The 9,092-nt window shown below is 39.9% G+C and overlaps 1 protein-coding gene across 1 annotated transcript in view; it reads left to right on the top strand.

Moving 5' to 3' along the window:
- The window catches only part of Snd1 (staphylococcal nuclease and tudor domain containing 1), a 399,500-nt gene that overhangs the window by 119,285 nt on the left and 271,123 nt on the right, over window positions 1-9,092 (top strand). The gene's annotated exons all lie outside the window — the stretch shown is intronic.

Here is a 9,092-nt window from a genome sequence, read left to right as displayed (position 1 = left end):
GGACATTTCCTCAATAGGTGACAGTTCTTGCTTAGAGTCCTAACAGTCAAGCTGCAGTATTTTGACACTCCTCTGGATTGTCCTTCTTATCCACAACCTCTGTCAAGCAAGCTGTCAGTCCAGTGTCTTATTTACCTTTTTAATTTCCTGGAGAGAGAGAGAGAGAGAGAGAGAGAGAGAGAGAGAGAGAGAGAGAGAGAGAGAGAGAGAGAGAGAGAGAGGTCAATCCTAGGGTCCCTCATGTACCAGGCAGTAATTTTACCTCCAGGCTGTATTCTCAGCCTCCTGTTGTTTCTTGACCACCTCTCCTAAGCAAAGATGAATTTAAACACTGACCTCTCTTGCAGTTGAGTACAGTCACAGCTGAGGTCTGCTTATTTTCAGGGAGAAAGGTGAAGCTATTTTAGTAGAATCTTGATCAGAGCGGTAGTCTTTGTGATTCATTGCACAAGGCAGTGTGCAAAGCCATGCTTGGCTACTGCATTCTCACCAGGAATGCCGATATGATTCTGCTCTTTGGATGGTGTGTAATTCCTTTGAGGTTATGATATCTCAAGTAGGCCTGGGAGTTTATTTTTCTACTTAAACCTCATTCTGTCATAGGTTACAGTCCTTTGGGGCAGATATGGGTTGTTATTTTGCTGAAAATAGAATTTAATTGGCTACTGTACAGAGTAATGATTTTTAATTTGGCAAGAGAGTCATGATTCAATCAGCCTATTAGGTCTTAAAAGTTGTGTGGAAGGGAGAAGTAGCTAAAAAGCCCACTTGGAACCTCTGTGTTGTGCACACTGGAGCTTCTGGCCACCTTGAATACCAGGGATGTTGGGCATTTTGTGGTCTGGACTGAGGTTTATTCATCTGCTCTACATTTGCTTCATATGGGAATACCATAGAGTAGAAGGCCCCAGCGGGTGAAGCATTTTCTGGCTCCCCAGTTTTCTAGGTAGGAAAGAGAGAAATTGGGACAGTAATGTAGCCAACCAGTGATCTCTTCTGTAATTCAACAAAGATACTGCAATAGTGTGGGGACTTCTGGTAAGATGACACCTACAGGAAGTAAGGAAAATAATTCTGGCTTTATTTTTGTTAAAGGGTGGTTATATCTTCATCTGCAGAGGCATGAGTTGAGTCACCTTCCAGTATGGCACCTTTTTTTGATTTGGATATGCAGAGCTATGGTGCTTTTCCCAGCAGACACTGAACCAGATGTGCCTGCTAGTACAAAAGTGATGTCTGACAGCTGTTACCTAAACTCTGGATTATCCTGATTCTTTCTTCTTCATCTCTTTCAATTTTCTCAAGCCTTATTAGATGTGGATATGTTTTACTCATGAGGAACAGGCTACCTCTCCTTGGTGATTGACAAGGTATTGGTCTGGTGACAGTGATTAGCAGAACACTGTGATTCTCATTCCCCCTTGATGAATATTGTATTAACAGACTAGCAGCAGCTTCTTGCTGCCACACTCATTTGATGTCATGGGGAAATGGATTTCCTTCCACTTTTAGATTTTATAGACCAATGCTTATGAGAGAGGCTGGGTGCATTTACCACACTGATGATTAAGATTGCCAAATGTAGTCCAAGCATACTCACCCATTCCCATGGTGCCTATAGTGGCTATACTTGCTACATTTGTCCTGGCTCAATTGCCTTTTGTGACATTTCATGTTTAGTTATCAAGTATTTATTGAATGTCTTCTATACCCAGCTCTTTATATACTGTGCTCTGAAGAATCTAATCCAAAATGTATCATTAAAAATTGGACTTAGTGTACAAAAAGATGAAGATCTATCTTTTCGTTTGTTTGTTTTGCAGACAGGGTCTCTCTTTGGTGTAGTGCTGACTGTACTGGAACTCACTGTGTAGTGATGCACCTGCCTCTGCCTCCCAAGTGCTGGGATTAAAGGCATGCTTCACCACATCTGGTTTAAACGTTTATCATTTATTGTTATGTGTATGAGTGTTTTGCCTACGTGTCAGTGTACTCCTTATGTACTGTGACCGTGGATGCCTGAAGAGATTGTCAGATCCCCTGGAGTTGTGAGTTGTGAGTTGAGATGTGGGTGCTGGGAATTGAACCCGATTCCTCTACAAGAAGAGCCAGTGTACTTACATGTTTAGCCATCTCTTCAAGCTGTTTCCTCTTTTTAATGTTGACATTTTAATTGTATTGCTAGAAAACATGCTTTAGGAATATGGAGGCTTCTTAGATATTTATAGTAAACCACCACCACACCTAGATTGATATTTTAGCAGACATGCTCAATCCTTTGGCATTGGAACATGACATTATTATGTACAAAGATTACACCACCACCACCACCACCACCACCACCACCACCACCACCACCCCCACCACCACACACTGCACTGGCTAGCATTTCTGGGTAAAGCTGGGCTCTTCATGAATGGGCCCTGGCTTCCTCCCAGAATTCCCCCTTGTCCATTTACCCCAACCCTCTGTTCTTTCCTTTGTCCTCCCCCCCGAAAACAAGGTCAGGTTCAGGTCTGAAAGCTAAAGAGAAGTGTGGCTTTACCCCTTATGTGTGTCTGACATGATTTCATAAGGGAATGAAGAACTACTTCTCAAGGCATAATTTCAGAGTGATGGACTGTCCTCAGTCTGGAGTAATTTACTAGTCCAGGCCCAGCTCATCGTTCTCCATCTTTTCATTTTGTGACTACTGGGGAGGACATCACCTTGTTAGTCCCAAGTTCATTGACTTGTGTTTTCTTAAACTCTAATCATTATTGAAATCGACAGAAATTCGGATTTTTCAGTATGTTAATGAAGAGGGAAAGCAATACCTAAGGTTTGATTCATTGAAAGGGAGAATGCATACTATGCGAATAATTTTTAGAGAAAGCCCTGAGTACCTTCTTGACAGCAGTAAGGCCTAAAGAAACTTGACAGTCAGGGATGGATGTGTGTGTAAGCAAGGCAGGGCTTCTGATTACCAGTGGGAGGGAGAAAAAAATGTCCAAGTAGAAATTAATTGGAGGATGAACAGTGTAGTGAGCAAGGGCAAGACACAGGGTCTCTCCCAAGATTGTTTAATGACTGCTCTGTCATGAGCTGAGTCCCATTATACAAAGACAGAAGTGATATTGATTCATTTTGTGACATCTGATGCAGTCTACTCAAGAAAAGAGATGCTTGTATGTGTTTATTAATTGTGAGATTACACTCTTTAAGAAATATTACCTGTGATAGCCACTAGGGAGTTGAGCTATTTAAGTCTTTTGCCTTAAAAGTAATTTAACAGTTCAGTATCTTTCTGGGTGCCTATAATTGCTAGAGTTTCGATAGTCATGAAATTTAGTTAGCATTCTTGCTATTGAATTCATTCTAAATGTTTATTTGCAAAACCTCAAATGTGTGTCTAAAACCTTGAATTCTTTCCAAGAGTTATCCATTGTATACTCTCTAGATATGAAATATCAATTTTACAAGCTAACAAAATGGTATTTAATGGTGGCTGACAGGATAGTGTTTAAGGACAATATATATTGGATACTTAAATTTTTCTATTATCTGACTCTTGGCACAGATCATTGAATTTAAGTTGTATTGAGATTGCAGATGTAGCTTCTTTAATAACCCCTGCTATGCTGCCTGTTTATTTAGTCTCGGACCTGCCTATGCCTTTCTGCTTTCCAAGCATGCACAGAGGAAAATAAAACAATTTTAGCTTCTACCTTCATATCTACTTGCATTAGCAAAGATGTCTAAAAAGTATGAGGGACATTTTTTCAGGGTGCGTTCCTTGCCATGGAGCGATACCAGTTTTATATGTTTTGTTGATAGCAGGTTTTGGTTTCTGGCTTCCCTTTTTCTTAGGCTTCTTGATTATACCCAATGATTCAGGGTTTCACCACAAACAAACTTAAAAATTGAGGGCTAAGTTTGGTAAACGTGGAGCTCATGCTCTGTTTCATGTGCATGTCATTTTATCTTGAATTTTATTTTAAATTGATCACTGTGTATTTTAGGCATATGCAATGTCTTCTTAATGGCCTCTTGGATAAAATACATTGTTCAGTTAGATAAGTAAATGAAATGGTCTGGGTTACTGAGCATGACTCATTTAAAATCTCATTTGAGACAATTTCTTTGCCCACCCTTTGTTGGCCATGTGTCCTGATTTGTAAACCCCTTAGCTTTTCAGAAGAGTCAGATAAGCTATATAGACCAGGATTTGGGAGAGCAGCTCACCCTGAGGACTCTATCCTTACATCTTTCCTTTGATCTGTTGTTGGTTTTCCTTTGATCCTTTGCTATATTTCTCTTAGTAGCCTATGTGTGTGCATGCACATGTGCGGCGTCTAAGAATGAAGTATTTGAATTAAATTGCAAGGCAATGTGAAATAATTAAGTTGATATGATACCCTACACAACTGATGGGGTTGCCCGAATGAGATGCCTCTATGGTAGTCAAATATGTAAATTTGCTTGTAATTTCACCAGTCTCTCAGGGAGGGAATGTCTGGGGCACACCCTTTTCTCATCATTTTTATTCACTCATCTGCCCTTTGGAACAATTTTTTACTCCTCCAAGGCCTTGCCACACTGAACTCTTAGGTTACAATGTTGGCGTGTGGTTGGAAGGGATAATATCTATAATTATTACACACCACGTAAAGCTCTTAGTAAAATGGAATGAAAAAAAGCAGAACCATTAATGTTTGCTTTATTCTTTTATCTTCTCTCCTCTTGAACAGTGTAGCTTTACTAGAGCTAAATTAGATGAAGTAAATAATGATAATTTACAAAGAGATATTTTCAAGGCAATGGCAACTGAAGTGGAAAAGGTGTAGCTCTTTATTGTATTATTCCTGAAATTGTGCCATCAAGTGACTATGCCCATAGTCAATTTACGAAATCAGTGTGTGCTTTAGAAGCTCTGAGGCAGTAGCTATGCAAATAGACAATTAATACTGTGTGTGGGTGTATGCCCGTCAGGTTATGCACTATCACAACTTTGTGATGAAGGTCTCTCTAGCTTTTTTTTTTCTTTTTTTCTTTTTTTTCGTTTTTGTGGCTTCAGGGGATCAAATTTCTCACTGGCAAGCACCTTGACTCACTGAGCCTTCTCACTGACCTCAGTAGACAGTTTTAAAAGTATCTGTATAATGAGAAGGGTTTGATTGTATTGTTTTATTTTGTTGAGATTTCTTTTACAGTAAGTTTTACAGAATGCTATTTGATTTTTATTTGAATTGATTGGCTAATGGCCAACTAAATGTTTGCGTGTTAGTGTAGGAGCTAGAGAAGACCTAGTAATATAAGCCAACAATATATGAGCATGTGACCATTGAAGTGGTTAATTTTTAGAAATGATATCAGGCAAATGCATTGTTACTGAAAGGTATGTGATTGTGATATTTTTAGCAGATTAGTCTAGATTAAATTGCTAGCACTGTTCCCTTCTGTTCATAATCATGTTGGATTGTGATTTATAATTTTTATATGATTTTAAATTTGTAGGTTGAACTGGAAAGCTTTGAAGAACTACTGGTGTTCAAAGTAGCGAAACAGCTGATGAGTTATAAAATAACTGCAGCTTTTTTGGCTATTGATGTCTTCAGCTACCATGGTTAAACTTTGGTGGTGGAGCAGGGAGGGCACAGTTTAAGGTTACTAATTGGCATTTCTTCTTTATCATAGCATGTACACAGTTGCTTTCTGATCTGAGTCTGTGTCGTTCTTGATCATGATGATAAGCTGATGATTCACGAGGGAGCTCATGATGCTGTGATGTGTTGCACTTCTTCCCACCTGGGGCTACGAGTGGTTTTCCTCTCCCTTCCTTCCTTCTCTTTTTTCATTCCTTCTTAGCTCCCAACTGAGATTCAAACTTTTAAACAGCTTGGGCCTAGAAGATTTTTTGAAAATGAACTTTTTAAAGTTTCTGTTCCATTTTGAAGATTTCCATGTAGTACCATGTCTGGACAGACTGACAGTGCTAGGGGTGGGGAGCGTGGAAAAAGCTATGCGTGTCACATTTCCTGATGTCCTCTACCTGCCATTTCCTTTCTTTGACCTCATTTAATGGAAACATTTCCACCTCAAAGGAGTCGCTCAAGAACGCGTCTAATCTCACTCCTAGGCTGGTGGCACAGCTTTGATGTTCTCATGCCCTTGGTTGAATGTGAATTGTACAACATGGCACATTTGCAAAGAATCATAGGGAATTGACCCATTTAATGTAACACTCCTAGGCTGATGGGCATTTAGAGCTGGAAGGAACATCATTTAGATCTTGCCAATTCTTCTTTTTAACAGAGGTGGAAATTGAAGTCCAGAGAGATTAAGTAATTTTATTCAACAAACATTAATTGAGCAGTGCGCCATGTGTTAGACACAGTACCAGGTGCCGGGGGCTACAGAGATGAATAAGTTTTAAGTCCCTGCTGGAGACAAGTACATAGTTCCCAGATCACACAGTTTGCAATTAGCAGATCAGGGCATAGAGTATTTGTGAATCATTCATGATCACATATTTCTGGATTGATAAGATGGAATTTAGCTCAACTGTCTGTCTCTTTTGCTACCTTTTAATCATTCAATAGATGATTTCAACTTCTTTAAAAACTAAATCCAGCATTCACCTGAACTCTAATACCCTCTTTTTAGCTAATGCTTGTTATTGAAAGATGAATATAAAATAGATATCTCCATTTTCCCAACTACTCAGCTGTCTAGAATTTGACTGAAGCAGCTCTTCCCACCTGTATGGGTATGTTAGACTCACTGTGTGGTTGTTATTATGATGATATGTTGCACTGTTTGGGCTCCATTGTCATATCTTCCTACAAGTTCTCTTATCCCTTGGATCACTGGTGCGGTGAGTCTCCTCCCTTTTAAACTTTCATTTCCATGGAGCTTCAACTTCCCACTTACAAACCATACACCTGTACATCTCTGTAGCAATTGGTTCAAATGTCAGGTTATGAAGCTTACCATCTTTTCAAGAATACTGGATCTTGCTACCCTTTCACCGTTCACAGTGCCTTGTGTATATTTTACAACCCTGTAGTTCTAGGCACTTCAAGCTTTCCCCTTTCTCCCATTGAGAACAATGACAGTTTCCTCGGTAACTGGTATGCATACACTTTTTAAACAATACCCAGGATTACTTCACACTTTTTCAGGGAAATCTGTTTGATGGCTTCCTCCCAACTCCAGTCCATTCTATTGTCGCCCCCCCCCCCATTGTGTTTGATCTATAAGCCAGGATCTTTCATTGCTGCCCATAGTGCTTTGCTGTTAATTGTAAATTTATAGTTCTGTCAATTGTCTGTTGGTATATTAATTCAGTAAAGAAGTTTAAACATAACCCTTAGTTATACTCAAATCGATTGGCACCCCACCCCCCCAGACAGGGTTTCTCTGTGACTTTGGAGGCTGTCCTGGAACTAGCTCTTGTAGACCAGGCTAGTCTCGAACTCACAGAGATCCACCTGCCTCTGCCTCCCTAGTGCTGGGATTAAAGGCGTGCGCTACCACTGCCTGGCGGCAAAGCCCTTTTTTAATTCATAAATTACACATGCATAAACTTGAGCTTAGTCCTGTCTGAGTTCATAATTAGTGTGAGATAAATTACTGATTTTTTTTAAATAGCTATAAAATCAGGGAATTTTACACTTTCAATCTAGCAGAGAAAATATCCTATATGGCAATACTGTTTGCACACTTAATTTTAGCCTAGACTTTTGGGACCATGAGCATGCAGGCAGTGCCCCAGCATGCCTTCTAGGAAATCCAGTAGGCATGCTGTGAAAAGACAGGTGTGTAGCTTGGTTTCTCTCATCATCTCCTTGTTGCATTGTTCGTGAGGATCTGCATACTGAGTTTGGCTGTTGTTTCTCTCAGGTTGGGGACCTCTCTGCTGTGTACTTTTCCTCATTGACAGTTATGAGAATGAAGTTACAACATGCTAAAATAAGGAGCATCTTCAAAGAGAGTAGCAGTCGTGTGTTGCCATCAAACTATTCACAAGGAAACATTTGTTCACGTTTTTAGGATAGCCTTTTCATTTACATTTGACTTCTGATCCTAAACCTTTACGTATTATCTCTTTTACGGACCTGGAAGTAATGATGTAGATTTTTAGGCTGGTGTGGTTTTTTTTTTTTTTTTTTTAAATAGTAACTTCCTGATCTTGGGTTGTTTTCAAATCTGTAAGATTTATTAGGTAGACATCGTGTATCTTGGTGGCAAGATGTTCTGGCTTTCCCATTAGCAGTGACCCTGAGTAGTTTTCTCACATCAGCAACGTTTGCTGGAGCTGCCCAGCAGTCTTATCATCTAATGGTGAGGCAGAGCCCAGCTGCCAGGTGAGGAGGTCACCTTGTCCAGCTCTCCCAGAGAGGGAGTTGGTTCAGGTATGGTCCAAAGTTAGTTTCCCTTTCTCTTCACATTTGAGCTCTGCTCTTCTGGGAGCAGGGGCCTAGTTCTTAGACAAAAGGAACCTGACTGCTTTTCTCTTACTCCAACCTATTGGAGAGGTAGCATGGGGTTTGTAGTTGCCTTGTTATAGTCTCCAGTGCCTATTGATCTTGGAGTTAGTTTAAATTCCTGTCTGTCTTCAAGTGATGTACCCAAGGGTTTCCACTTCTCTGAACCTCTCCTTTCTGTGAACAATTTTGGAATTCAATGGGAATGGTGTCATCAAGAAGCCAATATGCTGCTTTTGCCCTTCAGTACCTTGTCCAGCTCCAGGATGTAAGGGATAGACATGCTGAGGAAAAAGAAGAGGTCTCACCACAGAACTCACAGAAGTTTTCCTTGGGAAGCAATGGTGGTACTTGAACATGATTTTACTTGTTTGTTTGCTTGTTTAAGACAAGATTTTACTGTAGCCCCGGCTGGCTTGGAACTCCCAGGGATCCATCTTTCTCTGTTTCCCGAGTGTTGGGATTAAAGGCATGTACTACTATACCTGGCTTAATATATTTTTTTTCACAACATTTGACGTTTTAATTGATGAGTTGATTTAATTGATTTTAACCAAGATGACAGTCACACTAAGCTAAATAAATTACATAAAATGGGATTAAATGATGGGTTTGTGGGGTTTA

This window comes from Cricetulus griseus, assembly GCF_003668045.3.
Source record: "Cricetulus griseus strain 17A/GY chromosome 1 unlocalized genomic scaffold, alternate assembly CriGri-PICRH-1.0 chr1_0, whole genome shotgun sequence".
NCBI classification, from domain to species: Eukaryota; Metazoa; Chordata; class Mammalia; order Rodentia; family Cricetidae; genus Cricetulus; species Cricetulus griseus.
Note: the sequence above shows the minus strand (reverse complement) of the source record. Positions and strands in the feature narration are given on the sequence as shown.